Source organism: Pipistrellus hanaki, assembly GCF_964339955.1.
Source record: "Pipistrellus hanaki genome assembly, chromosome: X".
NCBI classification, from domain to species: Eukaryota; Metazoa; Chordata; class Mammalia; order Chiroptera; family Vespertilionidae; genus Pipistrellus; species Pipistrellus hanaki.
The window spans coordinates 57,540,560-57,559,629 of NC_140524.1; the positions used below are offsets into that span (position 1 = coordinate 57,540,560).

The 19,070-nt window shown below is 37.6% G+C and overlaps 1 pseudogene across 1 annotated transcript; it reads left to right on the forward strand.

Annotated features, from left to right (window-relative positions):
- Positions 1–1,907: 1,907 nt before the first annotated feature.
- On the forward strand, positions 1,908–2,731 carry LOC311615442 (nucleophosmin-like; annotated as a pseudogene). The gene has a single exon. The product of its transcript is annotated as a nucleophosmin-like (transcript).
- Positions 2,732–19,070: the final 16,339 nt, after the last annotated feature.

Consider the following 19,070-nt stretch of genomic DNA (forward strand, 5'->3'; position numbering starts at 1 on the left):
TTCCCAATATTTTTTGTGTGAATATCAGTTAAGAGACCCATGACCAGATAACTTCCCTGACCAAGGGCTGACCCAGCTGAGTCATAAACCCATTCAGGGGTCTTCAAACTATGGCCCGCGGGCCACATGCGGCCCGCAGAGGAGTCTGATCCGGCCCGCCAGGTTTTTTGGGCAGTGAGCGCAGCCGAGGTGTTACAGTAGGAATTAGTAGTTCATATAGTCCGACCCTCCAGCTCTCTGAGGGACTGTGATCTGGCCACCACTTTAAAAAGTTTGAGGACCCCTGCATCAGATTATTTCTTGGGACTCTGAAGTACATATTAACCATCCTGACACTGGATCCCAGTAGCATACCCTTGGTTTTTCCTGCCCAGATATGTGATGCTCTCTTGCTTTCTGACTCAGGTATTTAATTTTTCTGTGACTAGCCTTATCCTTTTTTGATAAATCAGTTAGAATTGTTTGTTATCGCTTGCAATATAATCCAGCAGATATAACACAAAACTAAAAAACACAAAGGAAGTAGCCAAAGCAGAAGCTTGCTTTAAACTTGATCTGGCTGTGGGAGACCTGGCTTCCAGTCCTAGCTCCACTACTTGCCAGCTGTTTGACTTGGTCCATGGGCAGATCATGGATGAACACTAGTTTACTAATCATTAAAATATTTCATAAATATTTATTGAATGCCTTGTGTTTGTGTCAAGCAAAGACAATCATAATACGGTTTGACATAGTTTTAAAATATATTTATGTTCTATAGGATTTTTAAAAGAATCCCATAAAATGAAGTTCATGAGAGCATGTTATCAGGTATAAAATATTATACCAGATGGCTTCAAATGTGAACTATACCAATATTTAAATAATAGTTAATACCTATTCTTTTCAATTTTTAAAAAAAAACTGAGGAGGGAGGATTGCTTCCAAACCCACTTTACCAGGCCAACTGAAACCAGACAAAGACACTGCCCCCTCAAAATTACAAGCCAATATCCCCAATAAATTTGGATACAAAAATCCTCAATAAAATATTAGTAAATAACATTTAACAGTGCATTAAAATAATTGTATTCCATGATCAAATGAGATTTATTCCGGGGATACAAGGAAGTTCAACATCTACAAATCATCCACTATGATGATACACCACATTAACAAGACAAATGATACAAATCATATGATCATCTCAATAGACTGTAAAATTCAACATCCATTTATAATAAATAAATCTAAAAAAAACTAAGTATAGAAAAAAAAACCTAAATATAATAAATATCATATATGACAAATCCATAGGTAATATCATACTTAACAGTGAAAAACTATACGTTTTACTTCTAAGATCAGGAACAAGGCAAGGATGTCCACTCTTGCCACTTCTAAACAGTATTTGAAGTTCTAGACACAGCAATTAAGCCATAAAAACTTAAAAGGTATCCAAATTGGAAAGGAAAAAATAAAAGTCATGATTTGCAGATTACATGATACTATAGATACAAAACCTTAAAAACTTAACAAAAAATTTATTAGAACTAATGAATGAATTCAGTAAAGTTGCAGGTTACACAATTAATATACAGATATCAGTTGCTTTTCTATAATGAACTATCAGAAAGAGAAATTAAGAAACAATCTCATTTATAACTAACTTCATAAAAAGATTTGGCTCAGTAAATAAAGCGCTGGCCTGCAGACTGAAGGGTCCTGGGTTTGAATCCAGTCAAGCACACATGCCCATATTGCAGGTTAAATCCCCAGTGTGGGATGTGTAGGAGGCAGCCAATCAATGATTCTCATCATTGATGTTTCTATGTCTCTCCTTCTCCCTTCCTCTCTGAAATCAATAACAATGTTTTATTTAAAAAGAATAGTCAGTTTAGGGGCTGGTGAAAAAGATGAATTGCACATTGTTGAAGTAGAGGCAATGAACCATGAAGTCAGTCCAATTAAAGTAACATTGTCAACTTTGAGAATGTTTGTACAGCCAACGGTTTCCCTTGGTGACTTTGAAATGACACCATCTGTGGTCTTAGGGTTGAAATGTGGGTCAGTGTGGTTAGTGTACAGCACTTAATAGCTGGGGAAGAAGATGCAGAGTCAGAAGATGAAGAGGAGGACAATATGACACTCCTAAGTGTATTTGGAAAGTGTTTTACCCCTGGAAATGGTAGTAAGTTTACACAGAAAAAAAAGTTAAACTTGCTGCTGCTGAAGATGATGAGGACAACAATGATGATGATGATTTTGATGATGAGGAAGCTGAAGAAAAAGCTCCATAATGAAATCTGAGATACTCCAGCCAAATATGCAAAATCAAACCAGAATGAAAAAGTCTCAAAAAGATTAACAACAAGATTAAAAGGTCAAGAATCCTTAAAAAGAAAAAAAGAAAAGAAGAAAGAAAATGCATAACACATCAAAAGGACCTAGTTTTGCAGAAGACATTAAAGAAAAAAATGCAAACAAGTATAGAAAAAGATGGTTCTCTTCCAAAATAAGAAGCCAAGCTCATTAATTATGTGAATAATTGCTCTGGATAACTGACCAGGAGGCTATTCAAACTCTCTGGCTCCATGTGAGTGACATAGGTGCTTATGTAGGTGGGTTCCGACTTATCGCAAAAATCGCATTATGTAATGCTGTAAGAACAGATCTCCAACATAACCCCAGGACCTACGTATATGTGTGTGTTAGCAAGTTTGTTAATCTCAATTCTTTTTTCTTTTTCTAAAACTTTGTTATAACTCATGATGCTCTTATATGTTATGTGAAGTTAGATAAAAATGAATATTATTATTAATTTCAATAATTTGAGCTTTTAAAATGTTTTTTATGTACACAAGTATATCATAGGCATATTATACTCTCATTTATTTATTTCTAAACATGATCATTTTTAATTATTTATTTTTGCCTTAACATAATGGGTGATACTTCCAGAACAATATTAGATGCAAGTAGATGTAATGAGCATCTTTGTCACATTCTAAATGCCAATGTGCTGGAACCTGCCGGCAACGAACAGTACCTGATTGAGGGGGTGAGGATGAGAAAAAAAGAAAGACAAGAAAAGATGGGGTCGGGAGGACTGAGACTGAAGTCTGCAGTTCCATTGGAGGAGCCATCAGTGAATATTAATAATGCACCTGTTAGCAGTTCAGCAGATACTTTTCCAGGAAAAAGAAATTGATGTAAGCTAACAAATTGCAACAACTTATCATGGGGGTAATGATTATTCAGTCTCCCTGCATAATCAGCAAGAGATGGTCCAAGTATCGCTGTGCTGAAATAACCAATCCTGTTGTTTGAAAAAAGGTAGACAAAGGAAATGAGGCTCTCTTCCTAATAATTGACAAGATTCAGTTCTCACCATGTGAATCAAGGTTGCTACTAATTCATGATATGGGGTAAGAACTTTAGAAGGAGAAACTGCTAAGTGCGGCCACATTAGCGGTCCTTTCTGATATAGTACCGCCATAGGGGTGTGTCGTGTGGGCAAAATATATGCACCCCATTCCTGACTGTAGTCACAATATGATACATGCTGAGCAGTTATTCCTCTTCCACCTTAGCGAGGGCGACACGCCGCTCAGGAGTTAATTCTCTGGGTGAGGTTGGATCAGAATCTCCTTTTAAAATATCAAATAAGGGTTTAAGTTCTCCAGTAGCAATTTTAAGATAAGGTCTAATCCAGTTAATATCTCCTAAGAGCTTTTGAAAATCATTCAGCGTTTTCAAATTGTCCTTTCTCAATTGTATTTTCTGAGAAGTAAAGCAATGCCTTTGTAACTGATAACCCAGATAGGAGTAAGGCGGGCTTCGTTGAATCTTTTCAGGGGCTATTACCAGGCCCTGTTTTTTAAGTCCTTCATTGATGCAGGCAAAAGCAGCAAGCAAGTGTCCCTCATTAGTATGAGCCAATAATATATCATCCATATAATGTACTAGGTATACTGTTGGATATTGTTTTCTTGTGGATCTGAGGGCCTGAGCTACATATTTCTGACATAATGTGGGACTATTGGCCATCCCTTGAGGCAATACAAGCCAATGATATATCTTCATAGGTTCTTTAAAATTAGTGGATGGCACACTGAATGCAAACCTCTTACAATCCTGTGGAGCCAAGGGTATAGTATAGAAACAATCTTTCAAATCTATTATGATCTTGTAAGTATTATCAGTATTATGATCTTGTAAGTATTAATATTATCAGGAATGGCCATAGGAGATGGCAATCCTGGTTGTAAGGTTCCCATAAGCTCCATGGTCTCGTTAACCCTTCTTAAATCCTGTAGTAACCTCCATTTGCCTGATTTCTTTTTGATTACAAATATAGGAGAATTCCAAGGTGAATTTGAGGGAGCTATGTGGCCGCTGTCTAATTGTTCCTGCACCAATAGTTCAGCAGCTTGAATTTTCTCTCCATTCAGGGGCCATTGATCAACCCAGACCAGCGTGTCAGATTTCCATGTGATAGGGCCAGCATGGGTTGCAGGATAATCAAAGGCCCCTCCTAAAAATACCCCAAACCTGCCCTAGGTGGTCCAGGCCTGGGCTTTAAAGGTTCTGTAATTCCTTGGCCTGATGGCCCCAGGCCTTGCTGAGGTAACAGCTCTTGATTAAACATCTGCTGGGTGACAGCAGCACTAAGGCTGTAAATATACGCTCCCATTTCTTGCATAACATCTCTTCCCCACAAATTTACTGGTAGACTAGGCAACACGTATGGCTGGAAATTCCCGCAATGACCTTCTTCATCTGTCCAAGATAGCAATTCACTGCTCTGTTCCGGGCTATGAGCCTGACCAATTCCTTGTAAGGATGTTATAGCAGATTGTTTTGGCCACTGGGGAGGCCAGTGCTGCTCCGAGATTACAGACACATCTGCCCCAGTATCCAATATTCCTTTAAAAATTTTTCCATTGATATTTAAAACCAACTCTGATCTTTCCTGTTTGATGGCCTGTACCCAGTACACATCTGAAGACCCAAAACTCTGATTCCCTCTTTGACAATAAGTTTTGGTTTGCCCTGTTCTTACTAGTGGAAGCAAGATGAGCTGTGCAATCTGCTGTCCTGAATTAATGACTGTTATAGAATTTGGAGAGTGAGTCATAACCTTAATCTCTCCTGTATAGTCCTGATCTATCACCCCTGGATCCACCAATAATCCTTTCATGGTTGTGCTACTTCTCCCTAATAATATCCCCACTGTCCTTGGAGGGAGGGGTCCATACACTCCCCTGGGGAGAGCTTGCATACCCATCTCAGGAGTTAGTACTGTGTAGGTGGAGGTACTGAGGTCCAGTCCTGCGCATCATGGGGTTGCTCGGAACAAGCCATAAACAGATTTTCCCTGTTTGTCTGGGACTCCCCCTGTAGGGATTGTCCCTGAATGGCCCCATAACATTGTTGCGGGGCCTGGGGCTGGCCCCGCTTCCAGTTTCCCTGAAGGGGAGGCAGACGGTTTCCTTATAAATCAGTGACTGACTCACAATCTCTTGCCCAATGCTTTTCCTTCCTGCACCGAGGACATGTCCCCAGTGCCTTTGCCTGACTATTACTGTTCCCCTGGTTATTAGGACATTGAGCAGCTTGATGTCCCATCTGTCCACAGGAATAGCAACTGCCAGAGGGACCAGCAACTCTTTTTCTTCTGTTGTTGCTGGAACAGGACCTCCTTGACTGATTTCCCTTGTAGGGCCGCAGCCAAAGTGATGCCTTGTACATACGAAGGTCCTATGTCCGTGCATAACCTCACATAATCTGATAAGCTTCCTTTCTTTCTAAATGGTCTCAGGACTGCTTGACAAGTAGAATTAGCATTCTCATAAGCCAATTGTTTTAGAAGCATCATGCCAACATCACTGTCATTAATAAGTTTCTCAGTAGCTTCCAAAAGCCTGGAAACAAAATCTTGATATGGCTCATCAGAACCTTGTCTGATTTTTGAAAGATCTTCAGTCTTTTTATTGGAGCTAGGCAGCCTTCGCCAAGCTCTCTAGGCTGCCCTGTTAATTTGAAAATAAGTTCCTGGCTCATATTGCAACTGCTGATCAGTGGCCCTATACGCCCCTTCTCCAGCAAGCATGTCAAAATCTATAGGGTTATCTTGTGCCCTATTGAGATCTGCAGTGGCTTGACATTGCTCCACAAATTCTGATTCCCACAGCAGATAATCCCCGCCACTCAGGCAGGCTCTAGCCAGCTGCTTCCAGGTGGCTAGGGCTTCAAGCATCGCCTCAGTAAATGGAGCTGTAGGTCCATACTGGGCACATGCTGCCTTCAGATCTTTTGGCAACCGCCGCCTTCTGAAGGGCCCCCTGTAAGGGGGATGGGCCTGGAGCATAGGGAATATCCCTGTTGGGTTGTGCTGGAATGGCTAGTGGCTTAAAGCCAGGCCGCTCCTGCAAGGCAGCTATGACTGGCTGGGGAGGGTCGAATGGGATCAGCGGTGGAGGATCTATCCCCGCGATCACTGATGGTGGATATGATCCTATCCTCTCCACAGTTGGAACAGTTAAAGCCTTCGGATCCTTAGGACTCTCAGGAGAAAGTCTTTTCAGTACTTCTATTAACATCTTGTTAACTGCTCTCAAATCATCATCTAACACTGCTTTCCAGTCTGGCTCATTCTTTCTATGCTTAGCATTAATCATCAGCATCCAAGGCCCTGGATCATCATCATGATAATGAGCAGCCGCATCCTCTAAATCTTCCTGATCTTGAGGTATTAAGCCATTAAATAAATCATCATAATGATGTTCCTGGGCCAGCAAAAGTTTCTCCTTAGCCTCCTGATTTTCTGACAGAGGAGGTGGCATCAACTCTCCCTGATCTTGTGGAGCAGTAGGAGTTAACTCTCCAGTTTCTTTTAAGCTAGAGGTTGATGTACTCTTCCCTCTCCTAAGACCCTCAGACCACCAATGTCCTTCATGTCTGGGATCAAGGCAATCTCTAATTTGATTCCATAAAGAAAAGGTGTCTACTGGGACCTTCTTAGGTCCGTAGGCAGAATAATAGTCTTGTAATTTTATTCCCACTCTTCCCAGGTTTCAAAATCTACCGTCCCTTCTTCAGGAAACCAAGGGCACACTTCTACAAAATTTAAAAAATTCTCTAATTGTCTCTGCCCTGCCTTCATGCCTCTAGAACGAAGCAGACTCTTAAGAACTTGCACGAACAGCGCTCTGCTATTTCCTTGCCCATTATTTCTTACTCCCGACTATATTACACTCACTGCCCAACCCAACCTTACCTTAATCCAGACGCGTCCCCTTTGCTCCTTTGGCAGTGTCCTTTACCTTTGTCCCAGGTTTTCAGGTCCCTGTTCGGGCTCCACCTGCCGGAACCTGCTGGCAAGGAACAGTACCTGATTGAGGGGGTGAGGATGAGAAAAAAGAAAGACAGGAAAAGATGGGGTTAGGAGGACTGAGACTGAAGTCTGCAGTCCCAAATTTTATTTTTCCAACCTTTAAATACAATTCTGAAGGAGGAAATATTTATTTCAGGCAATCATACAGGTGGTCGTTTCTGCTAACATGATGAGTTTCTGTACAGATAAGGACCTGACCTTTTACAACTCCTTTTACAGTTCCTTCTGTGTCAGCAGGCTCCTATCAATTGTTTTACCCTAAAGGAAAGACATCTGCAGTTAGCAGCATTCCTAGGGGTAGTAGTAATTTTCCACTTAGGTTAATGGGAAAGGGGGGCACATGGAGAGCTGTGTCCTACACCCATGCCTGCATTCAGGCATATAGGATCCCTGCATTTCAGGGCAGCTCCCCACACCAATGCAGTGTTTTTTCATAATTTCACCATTTGGTATGTTGTTTGCTATAGGATGATTTGTAGATACCTCTTAATATTAGATGAAGAAAGTTCCCTTCTATTTATTTCTAGTTTAAGTAGGTTTTTTTTTTTTTTTTTTTTTTTCATAAACAAATGCTGGATTTTATCAAATGCATTTTCTGGGTTTGTTAAAATGATAACATTTTTTTTTAAATTTCTTTCTCCTAATGTAGTAAAATATATAATAATTTTCAATTGTTAACACTTTTTATTCCAGAAATAAAGTGAATTAGCTTTAATATATTACCCTTTTTGTTTTGTTTTGCTAATTTCTGCTGGTTGTTTACTTCTTATCAATTATAACACCGTCTTTTGTTTGAAGGACACTAAAACTTTGTTTCTGCATATAAGCACTACAAAAGTTTTCTCCCAATCTATTTTTCCCCTTTGGCCTTCTTTATTAACTCCCTGGACATACATTTTAACCATGAATTTAATTCATTTAAATCTGCCAATTTTTCCCTTTACAAATTATATTCTTTCTATCTACATAAGAAAATATCTTTTCAGCCCTTCCTGAAATCATATAAATAGTCTTTTAATTTGTGGTGATGTTTTCATTCACTATTTTATCCATTTATAATTTAATTTTCCATAAACTTACTCTTAAATTTCTAACTTTGTTTTACTTTTGACAGCCAATAATTTTGTTGAATAAACTACTCACTTGCCACTATATTGAAGTTTCATCTTGTCAGTTAACACACATTTGTTGAGGGCCTAAGCAGGTTTTATTCTATGGGATAAGGCAATGAAGTAGAGTTGCTGCTTTGTAGGAACTTTAATTCTAGCCGGGCAGACAGGCATTAGACACACAAAGAAATTAGTAGATTAAGTTCTGATATAGATAAGTCTATTAAAGAGATAAATAAGGTAACATAATAGAGATGGCACAGGGAAAAGCTGTTAGGTTAGGTAAGGGAAGGATTCTGAGGAAGTGATATTTGAGACCATAATATGAGAAGAAAATCATGACAATCTAGGAGAAATGTAACCCACGAAGAAGAAACAAAAACTATGTAGCCTTCAAGGGAAAAGCTCAAGGTGGTTAAAGTGTGGTAAATGAGTAGAAGAATAGTTACAGAGAATGGTTGCCAACAGATGATGCAGAACCTTGAAGACATGGCTTTTATCTGGTTGTATTGAAATGTGATTTGAAGGTTTTAAACAGGTAAAGTGGCATGACTTTTTCTTTGTTTTAGTTAGGTAAGTCTGGTATCTATGTGGATAATGTCCAATGAATCTCAGTGTTTTTCACTCAGGAATTTGCCAATTCTCATCATGAGTAATAAAGACTGAGCAGAAAGCAATTGCAGGAGGCTTGCAGGCTTATTTGGCTTGAGTACAAAATTTATAGTTCAGGGACTGCCAAGAATACCAACATTTGAGGTGAAGGAGTGCCATCCAGAGAAATACATTTGAAAGACTGCTTGCAATGTTTTCCTTAGGGTGTTCACCAAATCCTCAACTGCCTGTACAGAGGGCAGAATTTTCATAAACCATGTTTAAGGCAGTAGCTAGTACCATAAAATCCTAAACAATGGTTTCATACCTTGATCTAGTTGTTAAGGTCCTATAGTGCTGAAAAGAAGGGTATTTCAGTTCATGACTATCAAAGTAGAAAGTGCAAGATAAATATTTAAGGTTTGTAGTTGAGATCACAAGAAGAATATAAACTCTAGTTGCAAGAAAACCAGAAAAAAAGACAACAAAACCTAAACTCTCTTCCCAACTGGATCAGGGTGATTTTCTAGTACTCTATTTATTTGCTTACTATAACATAATTAAATTTCCTTAGATAAGATAAAATTAACCAAAGCCTCTGCACTTTTTATACAAGCATTAATAAAACATTTCCAAGCATGCTATAAAAAGGCCCAAATACTGACATCCAAGGGAAAAGAGAACAAAAACAGTACATAATTGATTCGTAAGCTGGAGTAACTATAAATATTAATAAATATCTATAATTAATATAACTATGAAAATAGAAAAAATGCTAAATTTTACCAAGGACCTAGAGTCTCTATAAAAGAGGAGCATGAAGATTACAGTGGTGCCTCACACAACGAACTTAATTCGTTCCAGGAGCAAGTTTGTTATGCAAAAAGTTCGTTATGTGAAACGCGTTTTCCCATAACAATACATGTTAAAAAAAAAATAATTCGTTCTGTAGCATAAAATATGCTAAGATGACATAAAAAAAGATAAATTTTTTGTTATTATTTTTATTTAGATACATCTAAAAACATAATTTAAAAAAAAAACAAACACATTTTTAAAAAAATGTGTGATTTAATTCGTAATGAAGAACGATTGCTGCGATACGTGCTTAAGTTAAGCGCAGTGACTAACGACTGCCTGCAGTGCCTGCGCGGAAGGATGCAATACATCGGCAGCGATCGTGGAAGCTCGGGCGAAGCAGTCGTGGAAGCTCGGGCAAAGCGGTCGTGGAAGCTCGGGCGACTTCGTTGTGTGAAACGAAGTTCATTGTATGAATCATGAAATGAAGTTCGTTGTGTGCAGCGTTCGCTGTGCAAGGCGTTCTTTATGTGAGGCACCACTGTATAAGGAAAAATAAAATAACTGCAAATTACAAATTCAAAAGATGTATCTCCTGAGATAATTTGATATGGCAGAAGAAATAATTAGTAAACAGGAAAATGGGGGGAAACGTTAATACTGAAGCATGAAAAAGAAAAAGGACTTAACATGCAAAAATGAGAATAAGAACCACAGGGAACATGGTGAAAAAAAGTATATTATTCATAACTGGCATTCAAGGAGAAGAAAAAAATAACCAAAAAACTCTAAAGGAAATATTGGCTTGGAATTTTTTGAGAACTGATGAATTATATCAAGCCATAATTTAAAGATGATCAAATAGCTCAAAGCAGTATAATTCCAAAGAAAGCCAAATCAGACACATATTTATAAACTGTTGAAAATCAAAGATGAGGAAATCTTAAAAGCACCTGGAATAAAGGGAAAGGCTCATAAACTTTAAAGAAGAGACAATAAAACTGACAGGTAAATCTTTAACAGTAATGGTGGAAGCCAAAATGCAATAGGATAGGATTTTTAATGAGCTAAAAGAAAATAACTTTTGAGTTAAAATTTTATACTCAGTGATCATCTGATTTCTGGAAAAGGTTTCCTCCAGTTCAAAGGGAGAAAGAAAAGCATTTTCAATAAACAGTCCAAGGACACTTGAATGTCATATTAATAAGGAAAACAATGAATATAAACCTATACGTCATATCAAGTGCAAAAATTAATTGCAGATAAATTGAAGATTTAAATGTGATATTCAAAACAATAATTCTGCCTGACCAAGCAGCCCACACTACGGCAGAGACCTCTCCTGGAGCTACGGACTCAGAGGGAAAACTACTCCATCTTGCAAAGAAAAGTGGATCTTATCTGAGGCCTGAAAAACGCACAACAGTGGAGACCACAGAACAGCTGTGACGCCCCAATTGGCACAAACATGTGGATTCAAGGGAGTTCTTTAATCACCCAGGGAAAGGACAGACACAACTACAGAACCAGACATCCTGAAAAGAGAGACCATGGGGAGACAAAGAAATAGCCCGCACATGAAAGAAAAGCAGGCATCACCAGAACAGGAAGTAAACGAGTTAGAGGCAAGCAACCTACCAGAGAAAGAATTCAGAGTAATGATCATAAGATGGCTAAAAAGAATGGAAGACAAATTTGACAATATGAGTAAGAACCAAGAGGAAATGAAGAAGAACCAAGAGGAAATGAAGAAGAACCAAGAGGAAATGAAGATGAACCAAGAAGAAATGAAAAATGACATAGCTACTGTAAAGAACTCAATAGAAAGCATCAAAAGTAGACTAGAAGAAGCAGAGGAATGAATCAGTGAGCTAGAAGACAAGATGGGAAAAAAAACACCCAATTAGAACAGCTTCTAGAAAAAAAAAATTAAAAAGCAGGAGGAGAGCCTACAGGAAATTTGGGACAATACAAAACAAAACAATATTAGAATAATAGGGGTTCCAGAAGGAAAGGAAACTGAGGAAGGCATTAAAAAAAAAACATTTCAAGAAATAATGACAAAAAACTGAGATAGAGAAGCCCACACAAATACAAGAAGCTCCCAGAGTCCCAAGCAAAATGAATCCCAAAAGACTGACGCCAAAGCACATTATAATTAAATTGGCAAACACCTTGTACAACGACAAAGTAAGAATCTTAAAACAGGCAGAGAGAGACAGAAAGTTACATATAAAGGAACCCCCATCAGACTAGCAACTGATTTCTCAACAGAAACTCCTCAGACCAGAAGGGAATGGGATGAAATATACAAAGTCATGCACAGAAAGGGTCTGAATCCAAGAATACTGTACCCAGCAAGGCTATCAATAAAAATTGAAGGTGAAATCAGGAGCTTCACAGGCAAAAAAAGACTAAAGGAATTTATCACCACCAAACCAGCAATGCAAGAAATGCTAAAGGGTCTACTGTAAAAATAAAGAAATAGGAAGTGAAGAAGTAACATGGGGGTATAGAATAAAAATGCTTCAAATAAGTACCTATCAATAACAACTTTAAATGTAAATGGATTAAATGCTCCAATAAAAAAGACATAGGGTAATGGATTGGATAAAAAACAAAAACAAAACAAGACCCATATATCTGCTGTCTGCAAGAAACCCATTTCAGAAAAAAAGCGCACACAGACTGAGGGTAAAGGGATGGAAAAAGTTTTTCCAGGCAAATGGAAAAACAAAAACAAAAACAAAACAAAACAAACAAACAAAAAAAAAACTGGGGTAGCCATAGTTATATCTGACAAATTAGATCTCAAAGTGAAGGACATAACAAAAGATGATGAAGGCCACTTCATAATACTATAGGGAGCAATCCAACAAGAAGAAGTAACCCTGGTAAACATACATACACCCAATACAGGAGCACCCAAATACATAAAAAAAAAAAAAAAAACCTGCTGGAGAACATTAAGGGAAAGATTAATAGCAATACAATCATAGTAGGAGATTTTAATACCCCACTGTCACCTTTGGACAAATCATCCAAATAAAAAATAAGCAAATAAACATAAATCCTAAATGACTCGCTGGACCAGATGGATTAATTGATATCTTCAAAACATTTCACCCCAAAGCCGCAGAATATACATTTTTCTCAAGTACACATGGGTCATACTCAAAGATAGATCACATGTTGGGACATAGGCAAAGTCTCTACAAATTCAAGAAGACAGAAATCATATTAATCATCTTCTCAGATCACAGTGGCATAAAACTGGAAATAAACTACAATAAAAATAATCCAAAGAAATCAAACACATCGAGACTAAACAGCATGCTATTAAACAAGGACTGGGTTACCAGAGAAATCAAGGAAGAAATAAAAAACATCCTGGCAACAAATGACAATGAAAACACAACAATCCAAAATTTATGGGACACAGCAAAAGCGATCTTGAGAGGGAAGTTCATAGCTCTACAAGCATACTACAAAAAAACTAACAAACAAACAAACAAAAAAAAAAACCAAGAAAAAAGTGGTAATAAATTATCTAACTCTACAACTCAAAGAATTAGAAAAAGAGCAATAAGAAAAGCCCAGTGTAAGCGGAAGGAAGGAAATAATAAAAATCAGAGCAGACATAAACGACATAGAGACCAAAGAAACAACACAAAAGATAAACAAAATCAAGAGCTTGTTCTTTGAAAGGATAAACAAGATTGATGAACCTCTACCCAGGCTAACCAATAAACAAAGAGAGAGGACCCAAATAAACAAAATCAGAAATGAAAGAGGTGAAATAACAACAGACCCCCCCAAAATACAAAGATTGTTACAAAATAATATGAATAACTCTATTCCAACAAACTGGACAACTTGGAGGAAATGTACATATTCCTAAAAATATATAACCTTCCAAAACTCAATCAAGAAGAATCTAAAAATCTCAATAGGCCAGTAACTTTGGAAGAAATTGAAACAGTCATAAAAAACAATCCAGCAAACAAAAGCCCAGGGCCAGATGGCTTCACAGGAGAGTTTTACCAAACATTCAAGAAAGAACTAAAATCGATCCTTCTCAGATTATTCCAAAAAATTCAAGATAAAGTAACACTTCCAAGCTCCTTTTATGAAGCCAGCATCACCCTATTACCAAAACCAGATAAAGACAACACAATGGAACAGAATTATAGGCCAATATCCCTCATGAACATAGATGCCAAAATCCTCAACAAAATTCTACCAAATCGGCTCCAGCAGCACATCAGAAAAATCATACACCATGACCAAGTAGGATTTATTCAGGGAATGCAAGGATGGTACAATATCCACAAATCAATTAATGTAATACATCCCATAAGCAAATTGAGAGATAAAAATCATATAGTCATATCAACTGATACAGAAAAAGCATTTGATAAAATCCAACACCCTTTCCTGATAAAAACTTCCAATAAGGTGGGAATAGAAGGATGATACCTCAACATAATAAAAGCTATATATGATAAACCCACAGCAAACATCATACTCAGTGGGCAAAAACTAAAACCATTTCCTATAAGAACAGGAACAGGACAGGGATGCCCACTCTCACCACTCCTGTTTGACATAGTACTGGAAATACTAGCCATTACAACTAGACAAGAAGGAGGAAAAAAGGCACCCAAAGTGGAAAAGAAGAAGTAAAGTTATCCTTATTTGCAGATGACATGATTTTGTACATAAAAAAAAACAAAAGACTCCATCAAAAAACTAATATACTTAATAAATGAATTTGACAATGTAGCAGGATACAAAATTAATGGCAAGAAATCTATGGCATTTCTATACATTAACAGTGAACTTACAGAAACAGAGGCTAAAAAAGCAATCCCACTTACCATAGCACAAAAAAAAACTAAGATACCTAGGAATAAACTTAACTAAGGAGGTAAAAGACCTATATGCGGAAAACCACAAGACACTGAAAAAAGAGATAGAGAAAGATGTAAACAGATGGAAGAACATACCATGTTCATGGATTGGTAGAATCAACATCATCAAAATGTCCATACTTCCCAAAGCAATCTATAGGTTCAAAGGATATATGCACCCCTATGTTCATAGCAGCATTAAAATACCAAGGGCATATTTCACAGACCTAAAAAGAACTCTCCAAAAATTCATCTGGAACAAAAAAAAGACCCCGAATAGCCACAGCAATTCTGAGAAAGAAGAATAAAGTAGGAGGGATCTCAATACCAGATTTCAAGCTGTATTACAAAACCACTGGTCTCAAAACAGCCTGGTACTGGCACAATAACAGACATATAGATCAATGAAATTGAATCGAGAACCCAGATATCAACCCAAATCACTATGCTCAATTAATATTTAACAAAGGAGGCACTAATATACAATGGATTGAAGACAGTCTCTTCAATAAATGGTGTTGGGAAAATTGGACAGATGCATGCAAAAGAATGAAACTAGATCACCAACTTACACCATACACAAAAATAAACTCAAAATGGATACAGGACTTAAACATAAGACAGGAAACCATAAAAATACTAGAGGCATCCTCAGGTACCAAAATCTCTGACATATGCCAAAAGAACTTCTTCACTGATACTGCCCCTAGAGCAATGGGAGCTAAAGAGAAAATAAACAAATGGGACTACATCAAAATAAAAAGCTTTTTTTTACAGTAAAAAGAAACCATCAACAAAACAAGAAAGCCCACTGTAAGGGAGAACATATTTGCAAATGTTATAACTGATAAAGGTTTAAACTCCAACATCTACAGATAGCTTATACAACTAAATAAAAGGAATATAAATGATTCAATTAAAAAATGGGCAATGGACCTAAATAGCATATTTTCAAAAGAAGACAGAAGGAAGGCCAAGAGGCTCATGAAAACATGCTCAAAGTCACTAATTATCCGAGAGATGCAAATCAAAACAACAATGCGGTACCATCTCACACCTGTCAGAATGGCCAACATCAACAAATCAACAAAGGACAAGTGTTGGCGAGGTTGTGGAGAAAAAGGAACCCTCCTTCACTGCTGGTGGGAATGCAGACTGGTGCAACCACTGTGGCGAACAGTGTGGAGTTTCCTCAAAAAACTGAAAATGGAACTCCCATTTGACCCAGTAATCCCACTCCTAGGAATATATCCTAAGAAACTAGAAACACCAATCAGAAAGGATATATGCACCCCTATGTTCATAGCAGCACAATTTACAATAGCTAGGATTTGGAAACAGCCTAGGTGCCCATTAGCAGATGATTGGATAAAAAAAACTATCGTACATCTACACAATTGAATACTATGTTGCCATAAAAAAGAAGGAATTCTTATCATTTGCAGCAATCTGGATGGAATTGGAGAACATTATGCTGAGTGTAATAAGCCAGTCAATGAAGTAAAAACACAACATGATCTCACTCATTTATGGATAATAAATAACATTATAAACTGATGAACAAAAAGATAGGTACAGCGACAGTAAAGCAGCAAACGGACTGTCAAATTACAGCAGGGAATGTAGGGAGATATGGGGGAGATAGAGATCAACCAAAGGCCTTGTATGCGTGCATATAAGCAAAACCAATGGACGAAAAACTCTGGGGTGGGAGCGCATGTATGGGAGTGCGGGGGGTGGGGGGGTCAATGGTAAGATATGTATACATATAATACCTTAATAAAAATTACACTATCAAAAATAAATAAATAAATAAAAATAAAATAAAATCATAAAAACTAAAAAAAAAGAAAAAAAAAGAAAACAATAATTCTGCAAGAGCACAAAGTATTTTCTTTAATCTGGGTTAGAGAAAACAGAGAACATAAAAACTATGAAGGAAAATAAATGCAAAATTTAAAAACACCATAGCAAGTTTAGAAAAACAAGCCAGGACTATCAAAGTAGAAGATGCAAGATAAATATTTAAGGTGGAAAAAATATATGAAATAACTGTATATGACAGTAGTACTTCATGGAGAACATATAAAAATTTATACAAATCTTTAATAAAAAACATAAATGAACAAATATTTGATCAGGCATTTCAAAAAAGAGTATACACAAGATCAATACAAATAAAAGGTACTCAGCCGAAACCAGTTTGGCTCAGTGGTAGAGCATCAGTCTGCGGACTGAAAGGTCCAGGGTTCGATTCCGGTCAAGGGCATGTACATTGGTTGTGGGCACATCCCCAGTAGGGGGTGTGCAAGAGGCAGCTGGTCGATGTTTCTCTCATCGACGTTTCTAGCTCTCTATCTCTCTCCCTTCCTCTCTGTAAAAAATCAATAAAAAATATATTAAAAAAATAAAAATAAATAAAATAAATAAAAGGTACTCAATTGTATCTAGACATCAAAAAATTGAAATTGAAATTACAGTGAAATACCACTACATACTTAAAAAAAAAGTGGTAAAATGAAAGTGATAAACATTGTCAAGGATGAGCAAGCATATAGATTATCTGACATTCACATAAATTTATTTTTATAATATATATTGGTACAACTACTTTGGAAATTTTTTTATTGTATTTACTAAAGTTTAATATACCACTATTATATGACCTTTATTTACCTCATAGGTATACACTTAAAAGTGTTCATATATTCATCAAAGACATGTCAATAAATATGTACAAAAATGTTCATAGTGGCAATAGCCCCAAACTCTAAACAATACACTTGTTCATAAATAGTTGAATTAATAGATAGTTAATTAAATTAATGCATTCATGCAATGAAATATTATAAAGCATTGGAAATAAAAAGTCTATCAGTACTTAATGATTCTCAGTTATTCAATGTTGAGTAAAATAAGTCAGACATGGTGACAGAAGATGGCACTGACAGGATGTCAGTGAGGAAAAAGACTGTGAGTGAGTGAGGGAGTGAAAGGGGAGTTTGTGGATGTCTGCGGTACATGTGGTTGTGAGTGAGGGACAGTTAGATCTTGCAGGACTCTCAGGGGCTAGTGGATGACACTCTCCTAGATAGAGAGGCCCTGCTACTGCTGAAATCACTCCTGGGGCAGCCAGCTCAACATAAACCATGCCATATTGAAGGGGAGAGCTGCTGTGACTAGGAACCCAGCCTTACCACCAGCCAGACTGGCTTTAGACACTACCCCGGATCCTTAGCCACTCTGTCCAAAGGCCTGCTGCCTCAGCTGCAGATTCAAAGAGTGTGGGCTCCTGTGGGTCCTGGAGTGCACCCCCCTGCCACTGGCCCACAGTGTCAGTCCCAGGCACTCTATGTCTGGCCAGTAAGTCTCGAACTATGCTCCCCTCCTGCCAAGCTAACACTGTCAGCCCTGGCCCTGTGCATCCAGGAATCAAGCTTCTGTCTGTGCTCCAAGACCACTGCATTGCCCTGGCCCCATGCATCCTGCCTGTGAGCCTCAGTCTGCACTCCCTGCCTGCTAAGCCCCAGGTGCCAGCCCAGGGCTCTATGCATCTCAGGACTTGGACTCTTCTGTGAGAGCAAAAGTGGGGAGCTAAAGAAACAACCCCCGAAGGAAAGAAAAAGAGGTGTCATAAGAAAAGGTACTAAAGAAAAAAAGAGGCATGCAGTATGTCAGAAAAAAGAATTAGAATAAGGTTTCATACAGTTCCTAAACTCTATGCTTTTTCAATTATGCTGGAGGAGAAAATCAACAATTTATGTAAGATTCAAGAGGAAATAAAATATTATATTACTACATTAAAAAACACAATGGAAGGTTTCAACAGTAGACTAGAGGAAGTGGAGGACAGAATTAGTGAATTAGAAGACAGGGCAGAAAAATACACCCAAAGAGGAAAGACTAAGGGAGCTTTGGGACAACATGAAATGAAGTAACATACGTATAATAGGGATGCCAGACTGACAAGAAGAGGATTAGAAAATCTATTTGAAGAAATAATGACAGAAAACTTCCCTGAATTGGGTGGGAAAAAAGTCACACAAGCACTGAGAGTCCGCAAAAAAATGAATCCAAAAAGACCCATACCAAGAGACGTAGTAATTACAATGGCAAACATTAATGACAAAGAAAGAATCTTAAGGGCTATAAGAGAGAGAAAGAAAGTTATCTACAGGGGAAGTTATATTAGACTATCAAATGATTTCTCAACAGAAATACATGAGGCCAAAAGGGAATGGAGTATACAAAGTGATGCAAAGCAAGGGATTGAATCCAAGA